Source organism: Eublepharis macularius, chromosome 14 (genome assembly GCF_028583425.1).
Source record: "Eublepharis macularius isolate TG4126 chromosome 14, MPM_Emac_v1.0, whole genome shotgun sequence".
In the NCBI taxonomy this organism is placed as follows: Eukaryota; Metazoa; Chordata; class Lepidosauria; order Squamata; family Eublepharidae; genus Eublepharis; species Eublepharis macularius.
Window position 1 is genome coordinate 63768145 of NC_072803.1, and position 27310 is coordinate 63795454.

The 27310-nt window shown below is 47.3% G+C and overlaps 1 protein-coding gene across 2 annotated transcripts in view; it reads right to left on the reverse strand.

The window, feature by feature from the left end:
* TSC1 (TSC complex subunit 1) overlaps positions 1 to 6882 on the reverse strand; it is a 62507-nt gene extending 55625 nt beyond the window's left edge. For both annotated transcript variants that reach the window (XM_054997628.1, XM_054997627.1), the window contains exon 1: positions 6807 to 6882. The gene's annotated coding sequence lies outside the window, so the exon portion shown is untranslated. The remainder of the gene's footprint in view (positions 1 to 6806) is intronic.
* Positions 6883 to 27310: the final 20428 nt, after the last annotated feature.

Consider the following 27310-nt stretch of genomic DNA (forward strand, 5'->3'; position numbering starts at 1 on the left):
TGACAAGTGTCCAACCTGTGTAAGGTGTCACTTGTAGCTTGGCTCTGAGAACTCTCTCTCCCCCGACACTTCTTTGCTCCACCCATACACTCTGTCACCAACCAGTCACCTCACTCACTTATCCCCCTCTTTCACCCCTCCTTAATCTTCTGCAATTTACCAAGCATTTAAAGAAGCACATACAAAACTTTAAATCATTACAAATGGTTTCTCATTCTTAAGACCCTTGGAGGCTTGGATCCTAAAAAACTACACCAAGTTCTGGATGCCCAAGAGGGCTCCAATGTCACAAACAGCATCTCCTCCTCATGTCACATTATATGTAAAGTCAGTTTCGAAAATAAGAGCATTTCAAAATCACATGGCAAAGTGGTCTGTTTTCAAAGCCAAGTGCCCCGCTGGGCACACCCAAGCTCTTGGGTGCATCTCTTGGAATCCAAGAAATAATCCTGAAAAGATGGATCCTTCTTTGATATGCGATGACAGAAGTGGCAGCTGAGCTTTGCACAAGCATGCTCCAAGTTTGAAACAGCACTAATCTAGCATGCGGCACATGCCCGGAGGCATTTGCCTACCTCTAGTCTACTGAATTGGGAGCCAAGGACAGTAGAGAGGAAAGCAGAAGTACAGCCCTTACTCTACTCTAGCTGAGTGCATGAACCCTCTTACTCCTGTCCAGTACTGTACCAATTCCCACACCAAGCTGGCCACTTTACTATGTAGTAAACCAGAAACATTGACTAGATACACATTACAACTAGATTTAGTAACAGGGGGGAAACAGCCTCCCTAATAAACCCCTCAAAGTTCCTGGCCCACAAAATATGTTACTATGCACATTTTGTGTGGGCCACAATAACACATCAGTGATATGAGACCTAAACAGAAAATAACCGATCTGCCAGTTCACCTTGAAGTAATCTTTACTCAGAGGCAGACAGATAAGTGATCAATTTAAACCAAGCTACACAAGCAGCTCTGTAAACCAACATAATGGCTGGGGAAGTTATAGTTCTCCTTCTTAGATGAAATAAAGGGAAAGATCTGGATTGGCATCCATCAGGTACTCTAGGATCGCTTAAGCTATCCTGCCTGAAGAGAAAGGAATTAGGACATTTATTTCTCTCAATGACTTCTTCTATCATAAGGGATTCTGTCACATTCATCTGTTTCCGGTTGACAGCATTAACAACGGAGATGAGAGCCAGTGCACTATAATGGCTACAAACTATAACAGTCTGCAAATGCAGACTCCACCAAAAACCATGTATTTGAGCTCAGTGACTACTTCAACTGAAACAGGATCAACCTTATAACAGACCCCAGATCAGGCTTTGGAAGCAAACAGAAGCAACAAAATTCTCATTACAATCCTCAAAGTTCAGTATAAGCTCACAGGCAGGTGAGAGAATGGGTTTATTCCAAAGAGATGTAAAATTTCTGAAAATGTTGAAGCCTGGGGAAAAACTTTTTTTTAAAACAGGGAGTTGGGGAGCTGTGTCTTACAGAGAATTTTTCTATTGGAAAAATCTGAAAAAGGTCCTCAGAAAATCTGCTAGAGCAACAAGATATTCATATATATTCTCTGTAATATCTTTGTGAGCAAACTGCAGAAAGGCAGAGTATAACTGCTTCTTTAAAACAGTCAGGGACAGACTCTGTCCCACCACCCAGTTCCCTGTGCAGGGGAAGGGCTAAGGTCATCACTAATAATGACTGGCTACCAAGGCCTGGCAAAAAAGTGTGAACTCTTGAGTTCAGTGTCTTACAGGGATGTTGACAGGACTACAGAGACAATATCGAGCGATACAAACATTTGAAATGCTATGAAAGACAATATCTGAAAGCTAAAAGATACTTGGGGGGTATTTAAAATCCTAGAGGAAGCAATTAAGGAGAAAATTCCGAAAGATTGCTCTTTTTGGATTGCTTCTGAAGCACTGGGATTATGAAACAAAAATTCAATTTAAGAATTTACTAGTGGCAGCTCATATACCCATGCAAAGTTCTGAATGAATGCTATACTCCCTCAGTCTATAATCTGAATGTGTTAGATATATTTAATAGTATATATCATAAAATATAGTATACTTCATAATAATGTATAAAATACTAGCAATCAGACAGATGCAGAATGGGAGGAAAAATATTCATGCTAGGGAGACATTTGTCTTGGAATATTAAAGTATTTTTACATCGTTCTCTATGTTAAAGACATCGAGGCTTCTTGCTGGAGATGGCTAGCTTGCCCCATCAGCACAGCCGTACTAGGTCTCTTGAAACCACCAACTGACCATAATCAAGCATTACAGGAAGCCAACACCACCTTTGGACAGAGGGCATTTTTTTCTTTTTTCAAGTGCATCATGAAACCTAAGGTACATATACAAGTTTCAATCTAGTCTCCACCATGACCTCTAGTCTCCTTCACGAGCACACTTAAGAAAATCAGTTCCTCTCTTTTACAGTGACTACATGTGAGCTATTTCATTCTAAAACAGGGCTCTTCTTCAAGTTCCTGGATGAAGGCCAAGAAGAAGCCCTTCCTGAAAGTTACTCATTTACATATTCATATGTTAGATCTAGATAATTAAGTATGGTTAGAAATTATTTTCATTGTTTTATTAACAGTAGCAGTTTGCTTGTTTTTGTCAACTTTCTGATACAGCTGTACAAAATTAATGTTTTAAATACTAGACATTTGATCAATATATGAAGTTAATTGACCAAATGTTATTAGAATGAGGCCCTTTGCGTTAATCATGGGCCAACAGTCAAATCAGCTTCCTATCTGAATCTGTTTGTGCATGCACCCTGCAAAACACTTTTGATTTAAAAGCATTCTGGTAAAACTGCACTTAGAAGTATCAGAGAGCTGTTGTAGCACAACGATTAAGTAGTTCAGCTGCGAACCAGTACTCTACTGGTTCAAAGCCCACAATTGCCATGAGCTCAGTAGGTGGCCTTGGGGATGCCCCTCCTCTCAGCCCAGCTCCCCAGCTGGATTGTGGGGATAAGAATAACACTAACTTGTTCACCTCTCTGGGTGAGGCACTCATCTGTCTAGAAGAGCAGTATATAAGTGCTGCTATTTATTTATTACCACTACTACTACAGGACAGGTAAAGAATAGATGAAATACATAAATCATATACAGGTAGAGTATAGAAGAAGTAAATAAATAAATCATAATCAAGACTGAAAGTTTGAATTCAGGGACCTGTAAAGTAATACTACTTCTCAAAACTCACTCCAGATTAGGAACTGAGATGGCAGGACAGGTAATGAATGGGGTCCAATTTAAAAGGCAGAAGAATTCTCTGCAACTGGTCAGGCAACAGACTATACAGTCAAAAAAAAGTATAGTGAAGGCAAGGCATTTGGATCTTGACTATAAGAGAAGCTGGATCTTTTAACATAAGATCAGAACTGTACAGACTTATTGAAACCCTAATATAATAGAACAAATAGTTACCCAGCAAAAGTGACTGGAGTTAGGACCAAAACAGGCAGGAAATAGAATGCCTTTAAATGACCTTTTTTTGTTTGTTTACAGAATTCATCTATGTGAATGGTGATGGACAATGGTTTAACTGACTTTAAAGGACTGGACAAATTCCTAAAACTGACCATGACAGCTAAATGAAGCTTCCACATTCAGAAGTAAAACATGCACACATATTAAATGCTGGTGCCAAACAAGTGAAACCATCACCATCCAAATCAGGGCAGCAAGCACCCAGGAGCATCTTGCTGGCTATGGGTAGACTCAGAGACAGGCTGCTGAACGACATGGACCTAACCACAACCACAACTAAATACTTAATTTCCCCACTCACTGCCTATGAAAAATACAGATCGCTTCACTGGAACTGGAGCCCATTCACATACCATTTTACCACGTATCTTGCTAAAACTGTTCTTGCCAGTTGGTGGGATAAGTCAGACAACTAAGCTACTACAGGGTTACTACTAACCTTTCAAGTTGCTGTTTTAGGAAGGAGAGGAACACGGCTATTTGTTCAATCAATGCCAAAGTCAGGCTAAGAGGTGTCAAGTAAGAGCCTACAGACACCATCTTACATCAAGAAGCATAGGTCAGTAACTTATTAAAGAACATAATACATCGATAACACATCAACAGGTCTCTCCCAAGTCTACATTACTGAAGCCAGTTTCTTAGTTTGTTATATATACATTTTGAGAGTGTTAAAAGGTGAACTGGTTGGCATTGAGGTGATAATAATCTATGCCTCACTCAGAGCGGTGAACAAAGTCAGTGTTATTATTATCCCTACAATATAGCTGGAGCTGGAGGAGAGGCTGGCTTACCCAAGGCCACCTCTAGAGTTTATGGTAGTAATGGAATTCAAACCACCACAGGGCTGATTCAGAGAGCAACCACTATTACCTATTTAAGATGTTGTCCTATGCATTTATTGTCAAGTCAACAGGCACAGGATTGAACTGTAAAGTGTAATCATATTAACACTAGCAAGGCAGACATTAACAAAACTGAATAACATAAAACTGAATGCTGAAGGCCTCAGAGGTTTTACGTTCTCTTTACTATAACTAAAATTAAAAAGACCTCACCATTTGATTCAGAGACCATTGAAACTCTTGGGCCTAACCAAAGTAGAATAGCTAAACGAGTCCACTATAGCTTAAATAACTGCATATCCTCCATCACTGTCCAGAACTTCCTCCTAATCACCCATATGGGGTTACCCCTCTATTCTTTAACACCTTTTGTGCAAAGCCTTACATTTCACTTCTTCATCCACAACTAAAAGTTTGTGCCATTGCATTTGCTCAGATCCATCTTCTTGCCATTTTCCTTTCTATTTCCTCCCTTGTCTCTCACACTTACAATGTAAGCTCTTCAAGGAAGTAACCTGTCTTGTTATTACACTACTTTGTAAAGCATAACGTACATAGTAAATGTCAACAGTAATACAAAATGGAACTAGAAATATTCAGCATGAGAAAGTATGAGAAGAAGCAACTTTTGTCAGTCCTAAAGGATTAATATTTTAAATTACAGAGTTTATTTACAATGCACTGAAAATTCACAGATGAACAATCTTAATTTGTCAAAAAGACAGGCATATTTAACAGTGGTTGGCTTTGGCTAGTAACCTAAAGAGGATTCAGGTCCAGTAGCACCTTAAAGACCAATTAGATTTCCAGGATATGAACTTTTGACAGTAAGAGCTCTCTTTGTCAGATACAAGTTGTGGGAAAAGGAGGGGTGCCTATAATCCAGGCAGAGAGTGAAAGAGGTATTATAAATTAGAGAGTCGGGAAGCTAGCTACGATACATGTTGTTGTTAGCTTAACAAAGCCTGGGTGTGAAGTGCAGAAAAGTAGCATCTGTAATAGGATAAAAATTCTATGTCCCAGTTCAGCTATGGGGGAGCCATTGTTCCAAATTTGCAAATAAACCTACATAAGTCTTTCAAGAAAGGAAGCATTGGAAAACTTTCAGGCACTGCATGAGTCCACCTTGATTATCTGTTATCATCATCATCATCATCATGTCAAATTCATTTCCCGATTATCCTGGGGGGAAAAGCAACCCACACTATAAAAGTAAGCCTACTGAACAAAAGAATGTATATTGTTCCTTTAGTTATATTTCTCTCGTGCTGACCAGCATGTTTCCCAAGGGAAAGTTCAAGTTTTTAAAAGGATATTATATGCTAATATATATTTTCAATTTCAGTGAAAGTTCATTCAACCTTTTTGCTAAATACTATTTTTAACATCCTCATGCAGAAAGAACTCTAAGAAATGAGACTCCCTCCAGGTAAAGGTCAGAAAAGCATGGAAAGGGCTACATATTCCTCCAAGGTAATGATTTTAAAATCAGCTGAGAGAGAGAATGCAGGACAAATTTTAAAGAAAAGAAACTTTGCAAAGATAAAGCAGACAACCCTAGGAGATAGTATTCTCTCACACAATTTTTCATCAGTATTTATTACTTCCCATTTGCTTTTAATCACACTTATCCCCCTCATCTTTTCCCCCCATAAGCAGATCCTTGTTCTATCTTCTCACGCTTTCTCCTCCACCTATATTTACCATTATCTGCTATACAGGGTTATTAGAAAGGATGGCCAATATAATACAAGCAAGGCTTCTTCAAACGCTGAAAGCTAGAAAACTCTTAGTTATTTGTATTTTCATCTGTTCTTCTGCAGCACTCACACTTCCCTTCCATCCTTTCCCCATCACTAAACCCCTCCCCCTCCCCTTCTGAGTTCCCTCACAGGGCAGTTGTAAGGCAATCGGTGCAAAGCACTCTGAGCCCAAGACAGCACTCCGTATTATCCTTTTGCAACATCTTTTGCATTTCACGCTCCCCCCTACTCCTAGACCATTACTTTTTGCTCCCCTGAAATTCTCCACCCATTTTCTACCCCTCCATCGATACTTTCTTCCTTCCCCACTCCCCCCTCTACTTTCAGTAACCTACCTATAGCAAGGATAACCGAGATGACACGTGAACGCTGTGTAACGTTAAAATATTAAGTGACATTATGAGCATTGTCGGGTTTTTGCTCTCCCTTCCCCCACCTGCTACCTCCACACCCCCTTCCTTCTCGACTCTGCCGCCGCCGCTGCTGTCACTCCCTCCTTTCTTTTTCTCCTCCCCCTCCTCCCTCCCTTCCACCCTTCTGCCCAGCGTTTTCTCCCCTGCCCCACCCCCTCTCTCACGCCCCCCTCTCCTTCCCCTCATTCAGTCTCCCTTCCCTCCCTTTCTCGCTCCCTCTTTCCCATTCCCAGCCGCCTTCGCTCACCCTTCCTTCTCCTCCCCTCAGCTGTTTACCACTCAGGGCTCTTCTAAGCCACAGGGCGCCGCCATCTTGGCCCTTCCTCCCTCTCTGGCGTCCCCTCTCGGATCCGTCCGCCACTCTGTCAGCGAAAAAGTAGTCCCCCGGCACAAGTCTCCCGCTTCTCCCGGCCGCCGCTGACACAGGCCAGCTGTCTTCTCTGTCAGGCGCATCGAGTTCCTCAAGGATGAGGAGACGACAGAGCATGGGAGCCGCTATACAGGACTCGACCGCGGAGGGATCTTTCAGCAGAGCGCGACGCCACTTGAAGGAAAGAAAGTCTCGTGATTCTGAGAGAGGCCACAAAAAGTTCCGGAATATGGGATCACGTGACTGCCTCGGAGGGAGCGCGGAGGAGGCGGCAGGAGCGGCCTGGGCGATAAACAACTGGGCTCGCGGAGGCGGGGCTCCAGGGGGCGGGCGCGTGGAGACTACGCCCTCCTCGGCGTCCTATCCGCACGGGCGCAAGCTTAGGCTGGTTCACACGTGCAGTGGGATGCGGTGGCTGGGCGGCCTCCAGTTCTGACTCTCCCCTGCTCGCAGAAAACTAGTACAGCGCAAAGAAAGATTTTGCCCCTTTTTTACTTGCTGGTTGTTTGTGACATCGGGCGGCGTTTGGGTTCACACAGGCAAGAGAATGAGGGGGCAGAATGGGACAAGCCGCTTCAGATTGTAGGTTTGAGAACGCTGCACCACTCTCAGAAGTCCCAGCAAATAGAAATAACGCAAACACACTAGCTATCTGGAGTGAACAATATATAACAAATGTATAACCCTTTTAATAAGTATAAAGTGCAAAAGTGCTCCATGAAAACTGTCAATTTCATAAATCCATACAAATTATATACATAGCCAACTGGTGGGAAAATACAACAAGTACAATGTCACTCTCATACAGTCTAGAATGCACGCAGGCATTCAAAAATTCATTGTAAAAAAAAATGTAAAAGGCAGTCTCTGTAGCATTCACCTGCAGAAGTCAGCGTTTAGACAAGCCATGCCTACGGGTTTTGCCAGCATAGGATCTCTGCCCCATTTCGTCCAATCACTTCTTCTTAGGTAATATTAATTCATAGCATTTCATTCATGAGAACACCACCATGTTGGTTAGCTCAGGACGGTCTGACGCTATTGGGGTTGTGTGCTGCTTGGGAAAAACAGCGAAGGCGAGCAAAGGGCTGTCCCAAGGAAATTTGTTGGGGGACCCCAGTCAGTTGAAACACAGAGGAACCCCAAAGCACAGTCAGCAAACCAATCTCATAGTCCACGGATCCCCAGCCTTGTTGTGCCCATGGGCACTGCTAGAATTTTAAGAACAGAGGTGGGCACCGCCATACAATGGATGCTGGGGGAGGGGCAGAACACAGACAACGGCTTGATGGCTGCCATGATGAGCAATTGGGAGGTTGCAAACCAAGCATCCGCCTGTGAAGGAGGCAGTAGTTTCCAAATAAGATACTCCAAATAAAGGGGGAATATTTATCAGAATTTGTAGCGCCCTCCTCAAGCCATAAGGCCCAGGCTTCCCCGGGGAAACCCAGGATGACTGATCAGGCACAAATACAAGCGTAAGTATGGCTTTGGTTTGTAAAAATGTTGGGACCTCTATACTTGTACAGTATTACTTCATAGAAAACAAGTTTCTGTTTGCAGGTACCTGCTCCTGATCGATCACTAGCCCTGTTGTTAGTTTGCACTAGCGTTGCCAGCCTCCAGGTAGTGGCTGGAGATCTCCCGGAATTACAACTGGTCTCCAGGCCACAGAGATCAGTTCACCTGGAGAAAATGGCTACTTTGGGGGGTGGACTCTATGGAATTATGCCATGTCAAGGTCCTTTTCCTCCCCAAACCCCACTTTCTCCAGGTTTCTCCAGGTTTCACCCCCCAGATCTCCTGGAATTTCCCAACCTGGAGCTGGCAACCCTAGTTTGCACTCATTTATATTGCTGTTCTCCAGGTTTAAGGCTTGATGTTCAGTCCCAAAGGTCCATGGCTTTCAGCCACCATGATTAAAGAGAAGGGCAACTACAGGGAGAGAGGCTCGGACCTCCAAGCTCTGTTTGTAGGTTTTTCAGGGGCATCTGGTTGGTGACTGTGTGCAACAAGATGCTAGCTTTTGGTCTGATCCAGCTCTGATGTTCTTACGAACTAGGTCACAGGGCTTCGGAAGCCAGGATGGAACAGACTCTTTCAGGCTAAACCAAGGCCCAATTAAAATGTAAAGAAGAGTGGACATTGGAGTGTGTACGTTGGAGTGCCCAGCATCTAAGTTAAACTGGGCAGCTATGGGTGGAATCCCACTGCACATGCAACATTAGCAGGCCTGCACAACACATGTCTGGGCCACAGGTCTGTCGTGTGAATGTGGCATGTCTAGCAACTGGGGGGTCCAGTTTAAATGAGATGCAGGTCAGTTCTTCTGTTCTGTCAACAACCCATGCAAATCATCACAAATGGTCTGCAGCAAGCATTCTCCAGCAGTGGGGGCAAGTCAAGCAATGGATCTTTTGGCATCAGATGTGCACACAGAGGTATCCTTATTTCTCTCTGGGAAAAGTTGAATTGTGTGTTTCTTTTCCCCAGAGGAACAGGAGGCATCCTTTTCTGGGAATCTCAGGGCAAAGTGCTTTCAGTCTATCAAAATATCCAGTAGTTAACCCATCATGACAGTACAAATGTTTCTGCGTATGCATAGACTACATTTCCTCTCGGAAGAAAATGAACTGGTGTGCAGTAGCATATGATGACTGGTGCCTCACCATCAACTATTGGGACTATAGGCAGGAACAAGAACCACAGAGGCAATGAAGGACAACATTCTTGGGCACCAATTTGAAATAGCCAGTCAGATCTGTGTTGCAAGCTTTGTGTTTGGATCTATCCATGTGGATATCAACCACATAGAATCATAGAGTTGGAAGGGGCCATACAAACCATCTAGTCCAACCCCCTACCCAGTTCAGGATCAGCCTAAAGCATCTCTGACAAATATTCATCCAGCCTCTTCTTGAAAACTGCCAGTGATGGGGAGCTCACCACCTCCCTAGGCAGCTGATTCCACTTTTGAACTACTCTCACTGTGAAAAAGTTTTTCCTAATAGCCAGCCGGTACCTTTCTGCATGTAATTTAAGCCCCTTGCTTTGCATCCTACCCTCTGCTGCCAACTGGAACAGCTCCTTGCCCTCCTCCAAATGACAGCCTTTCAAATATTTAAAGAGAGAAATCATGTCCCCCCTCAACCTCCTCCAAACTAAACATTCCCAAGGCCCTCAGCCTTTCATCGTAGGGCTCAGTCTCCAGACCCCTGATCATTCTTGTCGCTCTCCTCTGCACCCCCTCGATTTTGCCCACATCCTTTTTGAAGTGAGGCCTCCAGAACTGCACACAATACTCCAGGTGCGGCCTGACCAAGGCAGTATAGAGAGGGGCTATGACCTCCTGTGATTTCGACGCTATGGCCCCTTTGATACAACCCAGGATTGAATTGGCCTTTTTTGCCACCGCATCACAATAACTGCTCATATTTAGTTTACAGTCCACTCTTACCCCAAGATCTCTTTCACATATACTACTGCCCAGAAGTGTATCCCCCATCCAGTATTTGTGATTCACATTTTTGTGGCCCAGATGTAATACTGTGCACTTGTCTTTGTTGAATTGCATCCTATTCACAGCTGCCCACTTCTCCAGAGTATTCAGGTCTTGTTGAATTTTATTTCTATCTTCTTGGGTGTTTGCTACTCCTCCCAATTTGGTATCATCATCAAATTTAATGAGCAGCCCTTCCACTCCTTCATCCAGATCATTGATAAAAATATTGAAAAGTACCGGGCCCAAAACTGAGCCCTGCAGCACCCCATTGGACACCTCCCTCCAATCTGATGAAACGCCCTTGACCACCACTCTTTGGGTGTGGTCCTCTAACCAGTTCCCTATCCACCGAACTATCCTATAGTTCATTCCACAGTGTTCCAGTTTGCCCATCAGAATGTCATGGGGAACCTTATCAAAAGCTTTACTGAAATCCAGATAAATCATGTCAACAGAGTTCCCCCAATCCAGTAAGCTGGTCACTCGATCAAAGAAGGAAACCAGGTAGGTCTGGCAAGATCTGTTGGGGACAAAACCATGCTGACTTCCCCGGATCACTGAGCGGTCCTTCAGATGCTTACAGATCGATCCCTTTAAAATCTGCTCTAATATCTTCCCAGCAACAGAAGTCAGGCTGACTGGCCTGTAGTTTCCCGGGTCATCCTTCTTCCCTTTCCTAAAGATTGGGATAACATTCGCTCTTCTCCAATCTTGTGGCACATCCCCAGTCCTCCAGGAGGCCTTGAAGATGATGGACAGGGGTTCTGCAAGTTCTCTAGAAAGTTCTTTCAGCACTCTCGGGTGCACCCCATCCGGCCCAGGGGATTTGTATCAACATGGGGTTGATATCAGTTCTTCTGAAGTTCACATGCATTGATGGTTTCAGCAAGAAGTCCAGTAGGAAGGAATAGCACCAAAGGCTGCCTTCCTGCGGGTTAATTTAGCCATCTTCCTAAACAGGAACAAGAGACTTTTTTGGAAAAAGAAAATGACTCAGAACTCACACTGCCCTATGCCTGCGGTGTGGAAAATTTTACTCCGTTTTATTGTGCAAAAACAGGCAACCACGGCTATCCTTTGGAAAGTATTCAGAGGCAGGAGACCTCTGATCTGGCAGTGCTGAGGCAAACACGGCATGGAGGGAGGGGGTTGCCTCTCTCTCTTGCACCCTCCTTGCAAGCTTCCCAGAGCCATCCCCCAGCCACTGGGAGGAAGAGCTGGACGGGGCAGCTAGTTGATGCTTGAGTTTCCACAGGTTTCCAAAGCACATTACGCCCTCTGATACATAACAGGCCCAATAAATAAATCATTAAAAGCCATAGCCTAGTAAGAGGAAACAAGGTTAATGATACCATAAAAAAAACTTTATGCTTTTTTCTTGGGGTTCTTTTCCTAGTCTCTCTCCAACAGCAAGCCCTAGATGGAAATTCCTCTCTACCCTGCAGTGCGTCCGTTTCTTTATTCCTATGTAATGTAATGGTAATTAAGTCAAAGAGAAATAATGTTGCTAATTGCTTCCACCCATTTCTTCTCTGAAGCCCATTCTAATTTAGGTTTCTTTTTCTTTTCCTCCTGGGAAGATTAAATAAACATGTCTCTTGCACGCCAGGGGGTGGGGAGATCGTCCATGCCTGAGACTGAAATAAAAATTAATTGTAATTCACAAAGCAAGGCTGGATTAAAAAGATGCTCACATCAAGAAACTATTTTCTCTGTCTCTGAGATGGGCTGACCTCTCACAGGTAAAACTTCAAGGGAGACCAGGGCAGACTCCAAGGCGAGGGGAATTGTGAAATATGCAGACACAATTCCGGATTGTCGAGTTGGCTTCAAAGGCTGTTGATTCAAGGCTGCTGTTATACTAAATTAATAATCTCCCATCTATTCAGAGAAGGAATTGCATACCAGCAGCCTCGTTCTGTGCACGGTGAGGCAGGCTCTAGATGTCAGTCTTGTTTTCCTTGGTCAGCTGCTGTGAAACCTTCATAAAGCAGCTAGTTTTTAAGCCCCCCCCCCACAGTGTTCCTTTTAGCCATAGTTTGAGCTACAGCATCTGCCGTCTTTTCTAGTCTCAGAGGGATGGTGCCCTCCCCGTTTGCTCATCTGTCTCAGTAGCCTTCAGTGCATCCGGCACCACCAAATCCAATTTAGCGGCAACATATCCCATGTTCCACCTTAGGATTCTACAAAATGCATCCCAGGGCTTCTTCCCCATGCCCTGGCACATCTTTCCCCCTCAGTTTTTTGTATACCAAATGTCACTAATGTGGGACCGCTAAGAGCCACCAAAGATCCCTTCTGGGTCCCTCCTACACCTCTCAGATCCAAATCATAGCCAACAGGCTATGGATGACAGGATACTGCAGACAGACCTCTGGCCCATTTGCAGTAAGACACCAGTAATTAGTCAAATGGATTTTTATTCAGAAATCAGTTAATTTCAATATACAGTTCCATAGGTCTACTTAGAAGCAATAGAGCTCTAGGCAGCATGAGTAGAAAATTCACAGGAATGACCTCACATGGAAAAGGTTTCTCTTTTACCCTTCTGGTTCACTCCTCTCTCCCCCCTCCTAATTGTAAACAGTACCTCAGTGCTTTCTTTGTGTGAGAACATTTTACATATTTGTGATATCACGATGAGTTACTGGGAGGCAAGACACAGCACTGTTTGGGAATGAACACAAGGCCATAAACTCTGGAAGCTGCTCTAATACAACAAATAACCACCTGCGAAAGCCTGAGAAAAGAATAGTTATGATACCAGCCAAGTGACATTGGGTTATTATAACTAGATACACTGTGTTCAGCAGAACAGTATCAAAATTGAATTAAAATTGGCATGGATGAATGCATGCAGACATACATGACATTCTGCCTCCCTAAAGATGGCCTCTCTCCTTAAGGGCCTGGTTTGTCAGGATAGCATCTATGGAAGTTAGAAATTAGTCTAGGTACATTCATATGAGGTTGCTCTACCAATTCTCTATACAATTCATCAAAGTCCTTCCACCTGACCAGGTAAAAAAGTCTGTTGTGTTTAACTTTCGAGTCCAGGATTTCTTTCACTTCATAGTAAATGTGTCCATCTACTAACATGGGGCGAGGGGGTCCCTTTTCAGGATGCCACTGATCTGGGGGGGAGCCCTCTTTAGAAGATTGAAGTGGAACACAGGATGGATTTGTCTTAAGTTCTTTGGAAGTTCAATTTCTACAGTCACGTTATTTACTTTCTTCACAGGGAAAGGACCTAGGTATCTCCAAGCTTTTTACTAGGTTGTTCCCCTTTTATGTTTTTAGTAGAGACGTATACAAAATCTCCTGGCTTCAGCTCCCATTCCTCTGAGCGTTTTCTATCAGCAAACTTTTTGTAATCCTCTTTGGCTTTATCCAAAGTCTTTTGAATGATTCCCCATTGGGAAACTAACTTAGTCCACCATTCCTCCAGGTCTCCTCCCTGTGAGGATTCAGGGACTGTAGCGAAAGGCAGAGCATTCCCTTCATATCCATGTACTATTTTAAATGGTGTAGCTCCTGTTGAGGAATGTACTGAGTTGTTATACGCATATTTGGCGAAATCAAGAAAGTCCAACCAATCATCTTGTTGGTAGTTAATGTAGCATCTTAGGAACTGTTCAAGCACCTGATTTGTGCATTCAGATTGTCCATCAATTTGAAGATGATAGGCGGAGCTAATTCCTTGTTCAATTTCCACTATGGAAATTGGCGGGGAGCTCCCGCCAGAAGTTGGCAATGAACTGTGGACCCCTGTCGGAAATTACCTTATTAGGAAACGAGTGCAATTTTACTATAAGCTTCAGGAACAGGCTGGTCAGCTTCTTAGCTGTGGGTATAGTGGTACACAGAATAAAGTAAGCCTGTTTTGAAAACAGATCCACTACTACTAGAATGACTGTGTGTCCTTTCGAGGTGGAGAGATCTGTAATAAAGTCCATTGAAATCACAGCCCATGCTCTAGGAGGAGTTTCCAATGGTTGTAACAGTCCAGGGGTTTTTCCTCCCCTTGATTTTTCCATTATACACACTGGGCAGGAGGACATATATTGAGAAATATCTTTTCTCGTGGCTGGCCACCAAAATTGCCTTTGTACTAAGTGCAATGTTTTTAGATATCCAAAATGTCCAGCCATTTTGGCATCATGACATTGGTGCAGGATTTCTTTTCTTCAACTGATTGGGATATAAAGTTTGCTTCCCTTGTACAAGTGGCCATCCCCCACCTGTTTCAGTTCAGCTTTGGGCACATTTCCCCCCTCCTTTTCAGTTTCTGCTTTTATTCTCTCTCCCCACTCTAAGAGATCAGGTTTCGGACTGCTTTGCATTTTGGCTGCTTGGCTACAAGTTGTCACCACTCCTCCCAACTAAGCTGGTGAGAAAACTGTATCAATTATCTCCTCCCTCTGGCTCCTCCCTCTAGCAAATGGACTTGATCTAGAAAATTGTCATGTACCTAACCAGAGATGTGAATGCTGCATAATTTCTAAGTCTGTTAAACTGCCTTTTCAAAAGCAAAGTGAGCATAAAACAAGGAAGCCGCTTGATATAATTCATTCAGATATCTGTGGCCCTCTATCTGTACAAACTCTGGGAAAGAATAAATATTTTGTTACATTCCTTGATGACTTTTCAAGATACACAGTAGTATATCTCCTCAGAGAGAAATCCAAGATGTTGGACTGCCTTAAAGACTTTGTAGCTATGGTTCAGAATTAATTTGGAAGGAAACCACAGATCCTGCACTCAGATAATGGTGCAGAATACATGTCTAAGGCCACGCAGCAATTCCTGAGACAGGAAGGCATAGAACACCAGACCACAGTGGCCTACATTCCTGAGCAAAATGGAGTTACAGAGAGAAAGAATAGGACACTGCTAGACATGGTGAGATGTATGTTGCATGATGTTCAACTACCAAATCAAGTCATGACTGCCACATAACACAGAACAGACTGCCAACAAAGGCTACTGAAGCTACCCCACTTGAACTTTGGCATGGCTATGTACCAAGTGTAAAGCACCTGAGAGTCTTTCAGTGCTATCCTATGGAAAGTTACTCCAGTCTAAGCCCATTGAAGTCAATGGAGTAACTCTCCATAGGATTGCACTGTTTGGAAGCAAGGCCTACTCCTACATTCCAAAGGAGAAGAGAGGCAAACTAGATGACAGAGCTTCACTAGGAATTCTTTTTTAAAAAAAATTATTTTCTAAACAACAAAGGAGATACAGAAAAAAATAAGGAAAAACAGAAATACCCATTACACTGGGGGGAAATTTCCAGCTCAGTCCTAAACCCAGGGCAGTGCCTTTGCTTGTGCGTCAACGTAAATGGGGTGCCGCTCTGCCAATCCCTATGGACTTTTGCAGGAGAGTCCCGCCAGCGCCCCAGTGCAGCAAAGCAAGGCGCAGCCTCCAGCAGGAGCACCCACCTGCCGTTCCCAACAACCCCACTCACATGAGCCAATGGCGGCGCAGCCAGTGGGGATGCTGTGATCCCCGCTGCCCACCAATAGCCCCCCCCCCAGTCAGGGAGCAGGCATCCCTGCCGAGGGATGGTAGTGGCACCATTTTAAAACATCACTGTATCATAATGATGCAAGAACACAGGTTGGACCACGAGAGCCATGCCTCAGTCCAGAGGTGATGCCCCCCCCCCAGTGGACTGACAGCCTGCAGGAGCAGAGAAACTGCTCCGGGGGCCGCCATTCACCCCCTCCCCGTGCCAGATTTCCCAAGTCCATCCCTGCTTCCACAAACAGCGAAATAGAGGGTGGTCCATCCTCCTGGAGGAGGAGCTCTGGAGATCCCCATATGTCGCTCCACGTCCCCCACCTCCCGGCAGTAACTTCCACCTTCTTCTCTGCCTGGCTTATCAGATGCCAGCAGCTCAGTCTGTCAGAGAATGAACGTCCTCAGTGGAGCCTCCCCCCGCCCTGCCAGACATTCATGGGCCACACTTCAATTCCCACCCCACTGCCTGAAGTTACATTAAGGAGAAGGAAGGGGGCAGGGACGCTGGACAGGGCACCACTTGACACTTGCTCCTCCTGGCAGCAGAGCCCACCCCATCCATCCGAGCTCCAAGCCAGGAAAATTTTGCGGGGATGCATGAGAAGATGTCCCGACGGGGAGTTGGGGCGGCAGCAGCTACTGTCAATGTCAGGGGAACAAATGAAAAGGCAGCAGTTTCTTGTTTTTCAACATATTTTATTAAACTGGAAAAGGTGTAGAGGTTCTCTGGATGTAATTCCTGCCAATGTGACCGAGCCACAGGCTTCCTTGGTAAACTACTCCCTGGGCTGGACCTGAATGGCACTCGTGGAGGCTTACAGGGGGCTTAGACAGTCGTGCTCCTTGGTCTCCAGGACGAGTGGCGATCTGCCTGCAAGGGAAACAGACATGTATTGCAAGTGACCCAGGCCAGTGCACAGCAGAGGCCAAGTCCAATCTGCAACATCTGGGAATGTGTTCATTGGTTGAGAGCTGTGGCGGTAGCTCCACAGGTGCAGCTCACAACCATATGATGCCAGCTGAAGGAGTCTGAACAGAGAACCCATATGGGTAGCCTCCCAATTGGCTGTGTCAAGAGTAGTTTTCTGGGTAACTGCCTCTGTGGCAGGAAGGGGCTGCTGCTGCCACCCCTTCCCCCCCCCCCCGAGCCTCACCTGAAGAGGCTGGTGGTCAGGAGAGTTCAGGTGAGGGAAGCAGCTGGCACAAATCAGTGAGCTGGGTCAGCTGCCACCCCAGCTCCTTCTTACCTGTCAGTGCTCCTTTGCTCCTTAACGAGCCGGAACTCCAGAGTCATATAACAAGCAAGGGGACTTAGGTTGTTATTGCTAGTTAGTCAGACATTCTGGACTTTGCCCTTCTTCCCTTGAGCGAGTGCAAAGTTCTCCCAGTTTTCCCGCTAAGCCCCCCCAGTGCACTCATGGGCCATGACTGTGAGTACCCACTCTCCCACTTTGCGCACAAAGTCCCTGTGAAAAGAGGCTGTTGGGCAGAGCCTCTGGCCGCCACCCACTTACCTGAGTTTGTGAATGGCACAGCCAGAGGCTTTGTAGGGAGCTGTCAGGTAAGTTGCCCATAGTCCCTCCATACTGTTACCCAGCTTTAGATATATGTTGCAATAGCCTCGTGCACCTGTTCCCTTGTTGCTTTCCAGATTCCAGGACGGCCGAGCCCTTATCTCGGATGGCTCACTGCAGCGGCCTTGGGACAGCTCCTTCCATCCCGCTACTGATTGTGTTCTACTGGATGGGCTAGAAGGGTGGGGGACATGTAGAGTGGTAGATATAATGTATCGTACTCAATGCGTCATTCTTAACAAGAAACCTGTGTACAGCCAGACGCCTTTAATTGCTTCTGTGTATCCTATGGACATATGTATGGCGAAGCCAAGATATCTTAATAAAACCCATTTACTCAAGAGCCTGGATTTCTTGCTGCAAGTATTGGGAGTCAGCTTCAAAGTATCCTGTCTTGCATAGACTGACAGGAGCGTGGGCAGGTTATTGGGCACGGGGAGGGGGGCTCGCCCACCCCAGAAGCGCACGCAGATTGGTCCACCTGGTACTCACCATCCTATGCCCTGTTTGGGCCATGGGGGTGGGGGTGGGCACAAGGAGAGGGGCCCAGGTTTTTCCGTTCAATGGGCGCCTATGGGCTATGCCTACTTTTTTCGTGGCGTAACTTTCCACTGCTGCAGGGGGTGTTTATGGACCTGAAGAAGCTTAGGAAGCCGACTAACTTGCAGCCCGCCCCCCGCCTCGCCCTCTCCAGCACTGGCGCAGGGACTCATACATGTTCGTATGGCCGCCCGGCGTAGCCATGGGTGGCGGCCTGCCCTCGGTAGCACACCTCCTTACCCACCAGCAGATGTCCATCTAAGTGCAAGTTGCGCCCATGTAAGCCTTAGTCCTCTTCCTATGCACTTTCCACCTCCTCTTTTAGGATTGAGCTTTACACAGATTATCTAGAATACAATCACTGTACATCATTTGACTATTATGTTCAAAACTACAACAACCATTTTCAGAGACATTTCCTCTCTCTTCCACTGTGTCTTGCTATTAAACCAAAAATACTATTATAAAGTATTTAACAATATTTACCACTATACCCCTTCCAACTCCAAATCAATAGCTCAGAACATTTCATTACTATACTACTGTCATGTTCTGGCTGTGCCAGGAAGGCCTAGCAAGGCCTCAGAAGCCTGTTAGCAGTGGGAGTAGGCCTGCCTACAATTCCCAGGAGCCCCTGGGCCGTTTTGGCACCCTTTTTGGCCAATCAGAACACAGGGGGCTAGTGATATATAAGTCTGGGAGGGGGAAAAGCCTCCATTCTTCTTCCTTCCAGGGAGCAGGCCAAAGGAGGTTTCTGCTAGGGGGAGAGGCCTCATCCAGGTAGGGTGAGAAGACAGGCCTAGCAGACAGAGGGACTGGGAGTTCAGTCGCGCTAGGGCCTTTTGTTTATTTTGCTTTCACCCATCTATTGTTGCTAAGACACCTTGCTTCTTGTTTGCTTGTTTGTTTGATATTAACTGACCTCCTTGTAAATAAACCCTTTTGTTTGTTATTACTCTGCCGGGTCCTCACGCCTGTTTATTGGCCAAGCTACGGAGGTCAGAAGGGTTGGGGGGGGTACTCTGGGTCTTCCCAAGGGACCGCAAATCCCAGAGTGGTGGCAGCGTAAGGTGGCTCACCCCACCTGAGGAATGACAACTACAATGCACCAAACTATACTAACTATACTAAACTAATTGAGTTAAATATGTTTCCATTTCAGAAAATGGCTTATAGTAAACAATATTTCAATAACCTCTGTCAATCTGAGCTGCTATTCAAATTTATTTACATTATTTATTTCTATTTTTTATTTTTCATCTTTATTTACAATAGGCAAAGTAATTTCCCCATTTCTTTTCAAATTCTTGGAATTCTCCTTGGATATTTATTTATTTATTTATTTATTTGACTTATAGTCCACTTTTCCTGCAATGCAGGCTCAAAGCAAAGGATACAGGATATTTGATCCACAAACCAGAAGAACCATTGTGAGCAGAGCTGTATACTTCAACAAATGTGAGACGGCTACACCTGGCTCACGAGAAGTCCAGAGATATCTGACCCACAAGAGGAACAGTGTCCAGAGACATCTGACCAACCAGAGGCACAGAGTGCAGAGGTGGAACCAAGACAATTAACACATTCAACCAAAGGTATTCCAGCCCCACGACTCTCCTACCTCTTGTATGCAAACTACAGAAGAGCATCTGTGGACTTAAGCTGCTTGCATTTGGAACTTAAAACTGCATGATCTACTCATCCAAACAGGACTCAAGAGAAGTGAAAATGACCTTTGCCTATACACTAAGCAGAAGAATGGCAATTGGATTTATCTTCTGATTTATGTAGATGATTTGATTCTGGCCTATGAAAATCCAGATGACAGCAAATAAGTTATACAACACCTGAGTAAACGTGTTGAGATCAAGCAGCTAGGTAATGTCACTCACTACCTAGGCATGCAACATTACAGAGAACAAGATTGAAGTTTTCTTATTAACCAAGAGCAAAAGATCAAAGACCTTATATCATTCATGAACATGGAAGATGCATATGCAGTTGCTACTCCTATGGAACCAAGCTATGTAAAGGACGTAGATGACACCGGGAAGCTACCAATAGACAACAAGTATTGTGCTGCCATAGGCAAGCTACTTTACATTAGCGCACTAACAAGACCTGACATAAGCGCTGCAGTGGGTCTACTTTGCAGAAAGTCTTCAGCACCAACCTTCAAAGACTGCAATGTGGTCAAGAGACTTCTGAGATATTTGAAAGGTAGAGTAGATTTCAAGCTCAAGCAACCAGCTAACAGCAAACCTGAACTAATCGTGTATACAGACGCTAATTATAGGGAAGACTTGAATATCAGATTATCTACCAGTGGACATATTTTCTTCTATGGAAATAGAATGATAAGCTGGACAAGCAAGAAGCAAAATGCAGTCATAATCTTCAACAGAAGCTTAATACATCTCAGCTGGACTATGTTGCCAAGAAATAACATGGCTAAAGAGACTACTAGAAGATCTTGGAATACATATCTCTCAACCTGTGACAATCTATGAAGACAATCAACCTTGTATCAAGCTACAGAGAGATGACGTTCACATGCGAACCAAGCACGTTGACATGAAGTATTACCACGTGGAAGAATTACAACAGAAAGGCATCGTGAAGATGATCTACTGTCCATCCGGAGAGATGATTGCTGATGCCCTAACCAAACCACTACCAAGACTTCACTTTCAGAATCTACGAGACAAGATGAATCTCATAGACTGATCCTAGCGACAGCGAGAGGGGGTGTTGGAAGAGGAGGATTCAGCGCTGTCCCTCTCCTCAGGTTTCAGAGGAGGACAAACCAAACAGAAAGAGAGGTCAGGGCACTCTCTTTACTGTTTACTGCTCTGACTGTCTTTTGATATGTAGACTGCTTTTCTCAGGATTTCCTCGTCCTGACTTCCTCCCTCTCACTTCTTTTCTTCCTGGCATTGTTCCAAGGAACACCTCTCACTTTCTCCTCCTTCCATCTTGGCAGCATGGATACAGGCCTTGTCCTGCCATCCATGCCCATCCTGAGACTAGATAGGTAGTTAGGATCTGTCTCTCCTCCTTTCTTATCAGAGTATGGAGTTCCTACAATAAAGAACTCTTATTTCTTTTCTAAATATAGAGCAAGTGTATGATTTTCATTCCTGCACACAAACCAGCCAGCAGAACGAGCTCACAACTGCCTATAATCATGCTTCCTATGCCAAACGATAGACTCTGCTAATGGCCCAAACATAAAAGGTAAAGGTAAAGGTAGTCCCCTGTGCAAGCACCAAGTCATTACTGACCCATGGGGGGACGTTGCATCATGACGTTTTCTTGGCAGGCTTTTTACGGGGTGGTTTGCCATTGCCTTCCCCAGTCATCTACTCTTAACCCCCAGGAAACTGGGTACTCATTTTACCAACCTTGGAAGGATGGAAGGCTGAGTCAACCTTGAGCTGGCTACCTGAACCCGGCTTCCACCAGGATCAAACTCAGGTCACGAGCAGAGCTTGGGGGCTGCCGTACTGCCGCTTACCACTCTGCGCCACGGGGCTCTACCGGCCTAAACATAGAATCCTTTCATTAGGTTTCTGAGGCCTACATAACAATTTATTTATCAAACTGAACCCCATCAAAATTGGGAAGCACAATGTCCAACACTTCTGAACCAGTATCATTTCTGTCTTGTCAGGGTTCAGTTGAAATTTCTTTGCTTTCAGCCATTTGACCAAAACTCTCAGGCAACAGTACTAGGAATGTGCACTTTGGGTGTCCAATTCAGGTTTTTAACCTGAACAGGCCCGATCTGTAAAGATTCTGTAAAGATCTGAGCAGATTTGGGAATCCTGAAGCAAAGCTTCCTGAAGCAATTTGTATCAAAGAAACACAAGCCGCTCCACCGAACTTTTCTGGCTGTTTGCGTTGCTCCACTGCTTTTTTCTCCAGATAGGAGGGGGAGGAGGGTTCCCTCTTTCCCCTCCCATCGGGGAAAAAAGCAGCGTGGTGGAAAGTTTGAAAGCGTCTCTTTCCGCATGGCTTGCTCCTGTTGACCAGTGGGGGAGTCCCCGCCAGATAGCTGGAGCAAGCTGAGGGGGTTTGAAAGTTGAAACGCCCTTATCCACTCAGCTTGCAAGCCGTGCTGAAAGGGGTGCTTTGCAACCCCCCTCAGCTTGCTCTAGCTGACCCACGGGGACTCCCTCCTGAAACCAGATTGAAAAGGTCTAGAGCACCAGAGTTGTCTAAAAAGACCTGAAGTTGGTCAGCTATTGCTCTCTCAATCACTTTGCCCGGAAATAGCAGATTAAAGACTGGGTGATAATTGGCCACATTACTTTTGTCTGTGGATATTTTTTTAAGTAGTGGGCAAATGACCGCCTCTTTGAGTGGCCACGGGAAGGTGCCCCGAGTTAGCAACTGATTTATGATAGACTAACACCAGAGCCTGTTGTGTGAAACAATACAACGGGCTCTCTGTGGGGACTTGGGAGGGCTGTGCCGGTGGCTGCACGCTGGGCCACCGAGCCACCTGCCTTGCCGCCCCACCCTCTGCCCTGACGTGACACTGCTGCTCAAAAATGGGCTCTAGAAAACAGTTCCTGTGCTCCACAGTGGGCCGATTATGGCTCCGAACGGGCCTGATTTGGCCTCAAATGGGCTGAAATTGGCCCGCTGTGGAGCACAGCGCTCCACGGCCCATCACACTGCCCCTGCCTTCTTGGAGCCTGCTGCAGGGCCGGGCCTTGTTGCTACCACTGCTGCAGGACCCCTCCCCGGCGCAGTTTTTCCGCTGCCTCTGCAGTCCGTCATAGGCCTAGCGCAGGCAGCAGAGAGGCCCAGCACGGCCCTCCCAAGGCCTCACAGTGGCTGCAATGGTGCTCCAGGCCGTTCTTTGCTGAATTTTATACTTAATATCAGGCACTTGTTCTGCTGAGAGGTTTGGGGGCTACGGAATACACGTCATTGGTTTGTTTTTTTTAGCATGCACGGTAATGTTGTGACATTGTGATGGAACTTCTTTGTTAGACTAAGAAACCCCACCCTCTCTGTGCTGCCATTTTGAACCCAAACTGTTGAAAGTAGCGCCGAGTGTTGTTGACAAATGATTACAGCTTGAGCCTTTTTACTTGTAAGGAAGACAGCACAAGAGCGGCTACAGAGAAATTAACACCAACCCATGATCTCACCCCCCACTGCCAACTTGATTTACAGAATGATCTCCAGCTTCCTCCCCCCCCCCCTGGGCTGCCAAGGAACCTGTGATATCCTGCGCTGGGCCTGACTTACGGTGACCCCAGAGGGTTTTCAAGGCAAGAGACCTTCAGAGATGGTTTGCCATCGCCTGCCTCTGAGTAGCAATGCTAGACTTCCTTGGTGGTCGCCCATCCAAATTCAAACAACCAACCCTGCTTTACTTGGAAGATCTGGGCCGATTCCAGATGGGCAAAATTAAAGCGAGTGATTTCGCTTTTCAAGCGGGAAGACCCGTTAAAACCCGCAAGTTGCCGTCCCTGCTTACCTGCGGTTCATGGCGCTCCGTCGCGCTATATAAGCGGACAGTGGGAACACGGCATGGCGGGTTTTGCCGCAGCATGGCGATCCATCATGGGGGAAGAGGAACTCCCCTTTTTCCGGCCGGCCGGCCAGCCGGCCACAATATCGCCATTTTTTTTAAAAAATGCAGGAGCGATTTGCGCAATCGCGCGTCTGCGGGCATGAATTTACACCAATGCGCAAAAGTATAATCATGATCATGGTGCGTGGTTTTTCGAATCATTTTGCGCATACGCGCAATTGCATTACTGCATCCCTCATGAAATGCGAACTGAGCGTTCATTACCGGCCGGCATTTTGTCTGCCAGAGAATCTAACCCTGGGAAGTGTCGCTGACCTTTGCCCCGCAGACTTGCGTGCCGATTGGACGGGTGATCGGGCGGGTGGGGGGAATCTCGGTGGCTGAGAAACCACAGCACTCGAGCACAGTCACACACGCTTGTGCTAGAGCAATATCGCCTTGTCGGGGGCAGTATGGCCGGTGGAGGGGATGTGGCTGGGAAGCGGGGGGTGTCCTGGCGGCATAGAGAGATTGTGGATCTGCTACACTTCTGGGGGGAAGAAAAGATACAGGAAGCTCTCCGAAGCACCCACAGGAACATGGACTACTTCCAAAAAATCTCGATGCAGATGGCTGAGCGGGGCCACAAGCGGTCGGCTACAGAGTGCCGCACCAAGACCAAAACCATGCGGCTGGAGTACAAAAAGGTTATGGCCCACAACGGCCGTTCAGGGAACGCGCCAACAACCTGTCCGTACTTCAGAGAGCTGGACAGCATTTTGAGGGGGGATGCAAGCGTTAACCCCAAGAGGCTGGCTCGGAGTATAGTGCTGGAGGTGGAGGGCAGGGCCCGGGAAGGCCCTCTGGAGCTTCAGGAGGGGTCGGAGGAGCTCTTCAGCCATGACCTCGTCACCATCAATGCGGAAGATCTCAAGACATCGACCCCCTTTCCATCAGGTCGGTGGGGGCCCTGGTCCAAGCGCGGTTGCTGCCGGGGTGGTGCTTCGGGGGTGTAATCAAAGCATGCAATATGACGAGGCTGGCCCTACTTCTGTTCCCAGGGCACGGTGGCTTCGTGGACGATGACCACTTGCACAGCGGTGGAGATCATGATGTGACCCTGAGTGGACTGGCGGGACCGGGTACGTGGGGGGGGGGACCGGCAAGGGGGGCGCGGGATTCGCTTGGGCTGGTCTGGGAATCCGCCGCAATAATGGTCCGTGCTTTCCCAGGCAGGGGGGCAGGGGGGGGGGCGCGCCTGCAGCTCTGCTGGGTAGGGTTATGCACCCTGGGATTTTGTGGGGCGTGGGTGCTCTGTTCATTGGCTCAGGGCACAGGCCGGTCAGTCCCTTGCTGGGGGTCCGGGGGGGGCCCCGAGAAGTCCGCCGGTCAGGCACACAGCCCTTGGATTCTCTGAGGCCACATGTAGCCTAAGAGAAGGGGCTGGCACCATTTGCGCAACCGCGCAAATGCACAAATGCGCGCAGATGCATAATCGACCTCAAGGCGTGCAGCGGTGTCCAGCCCCATTTTCCGCATCTGCGCAATTGCATTGGTGCCACCCTCCTGAACTGAATACTTGAGGCCTTATTATCGACCGCCATTTTGTCTCCCAGAGAATCCAACCCCGGGAGGTTTCGCTGACCTTTGCCCCGCAGACTGGTGTCCCGATTGGACGGGCGTTTGGGGGGGGGGGAACCCGTCGGCCAAGACACCACAGCACGCAGGCACAGTCACACACGCTTGTGCTCGTGCTGCTGCCGGCTTTTCGGGAGACCATTGCAGGGGGTCCTGGGGGGGGGGATGGCACCAAAAACCCCGCTGGAATGGCAAAAACAGGGATGTTGGTTTTCGATTGCCAGAGTTGAGCAAGGTCAGGTGCACCAGGGCTGAGGAGAGGCAAGGGGGTGTCGGGGGGGCAGCCATGCAGTGACATGCAAAGCTGCCTCCATGTTGTGGATGTGCCAAGTTAATGCTTGGGATACTGATTCAACCCAACACGTCCAAGAGTAGCCCATCCAGCACTGGATAGTGTGGCCACCGGAGCAATACCTCAATCTGTGGCTCACAACAGATAATGGCATGAGATTTGCTAATGCGTCGGCCTAATGGCCAAACACATTCCAGTTAACCCCCCCCTGTGGTTGTCTATCTGAGCGTGCTCCATCCTCGGGGCTGATCATTGATTCCTGCAAATGGAATAGCAAGAAAGAGCACTGTGGTGCTCTTTCGAGGCATGCACTTGGGATGCGTCTCCCGCTGTGGGCCTGAATTGCGGCATCAGCTTGCTTGGGGCTCTGAGGGAACGGTGGCAGCTGCACTTCTTCTTCCAAAGCGATGGTGTTTTTCATCAGGCACCCACCCACATGTTGGCGGGAAGCATTTGGTGCAGCCATGCCCTCTGCCGGTAACCCAAAGTGCATTCTGACAATGTTGCCTTCTTCGCAGATGAGCACGAGTCCGCCTCGGGAAGCAGCACGGAGGACAATCTGGATAAGGAGAACAGCCCGCCCTCGCCAGGCGTCGGCGTCTCAGGTACCGCACACATGCAATGCCGCACGCCTGGGAAATTCGGGTTCCGAGGGCTTGATGGGGGGACAATGGCCGGGGAATGGTGGGGCCTTGTGTTCACCTCTTGGCTGTTTCTCCACCCCCCCCAGGCAGCCCTACGCAAAATCCGGCCCAGCTGTCCCCTGGGACACGACTTTCAGCAATAAGGAACCGCAAGCGGAGGGCCCACGGTGGCGCTGAGGCTGCGGACAGGATGATGAGCCAGGCAGACACTCAGCACCGCGAGGATATCGCCGAACGGCAGAGGCAGCATTCCGAGGCACAGAGGTGGCGCCAAGAGTTCATGGAGGTGACCCGTCAGGAGCAGGCGATGTTTCAGAATGCTTGGGGCCAGAACCTGGAGGTGATGCGTGCCGCCGTCAGCACGCTGCAAACACTTGGACAGGCCATGCTCCGGATGCAGCAACCGCTAGCAGCAGCTCCAGAGCGGCCGCCCCTGGTGGTTGAATCCAATGCCCCCACAGCTCCAGCGCTGAATGAGGGGGAGGTGGATGAGGGGGCGATCATCCGACCACCTTCCCCCCGTCCTCAGCCAAGGCAGGGTGTCCCCAAGCGGTCCTGTGTGGGCAGGTCCAGGGATCGGCTAACCCTGTAGACGAGTCTTGCCCTTTTCCTTAGCTCTGCCCAACCTTTCCCCAGCCCCCCCCCCGGACAGAAGACCGCAAAGCCCCACCACCCCAGACACACCGCCACCTATTGAGAAAACACGGACACTCAAACCGATGTTTTCAACTTTAACTTTTAGTGAACTCAACATTAACAGAAACCTCCCCCCCCCCAAAGTCCCATCACTGCTCGGTGGCCGCTGGCAGTAGTGCGGACAGTTGTCCCTCCAAGGCCCGCACACGTCTCTCGAGTGCCCGGTGTTTCCGTCCCTGGTAGAGCAGGAGGCGCTCGACCGTGTCCATCCTGCCCTGCCGCGTGTTCATTGTGGACAAAACAAAGATATGCTGCGGTTCAAATCTCACTCCCTTATCTGCCTGGGACTCTTGCACGTGCCCCTCTCTGCCCCTCACGTCTGGAACTTCCCACCGGTCTCCTCACAGCCCCTCATGTGTTGGCCTCCCTCCCACGCTCCCCACTCCCCCTGATGCCTGGAACTCCCGGCCATTCTCCCTTGCTGTCCTTTGTT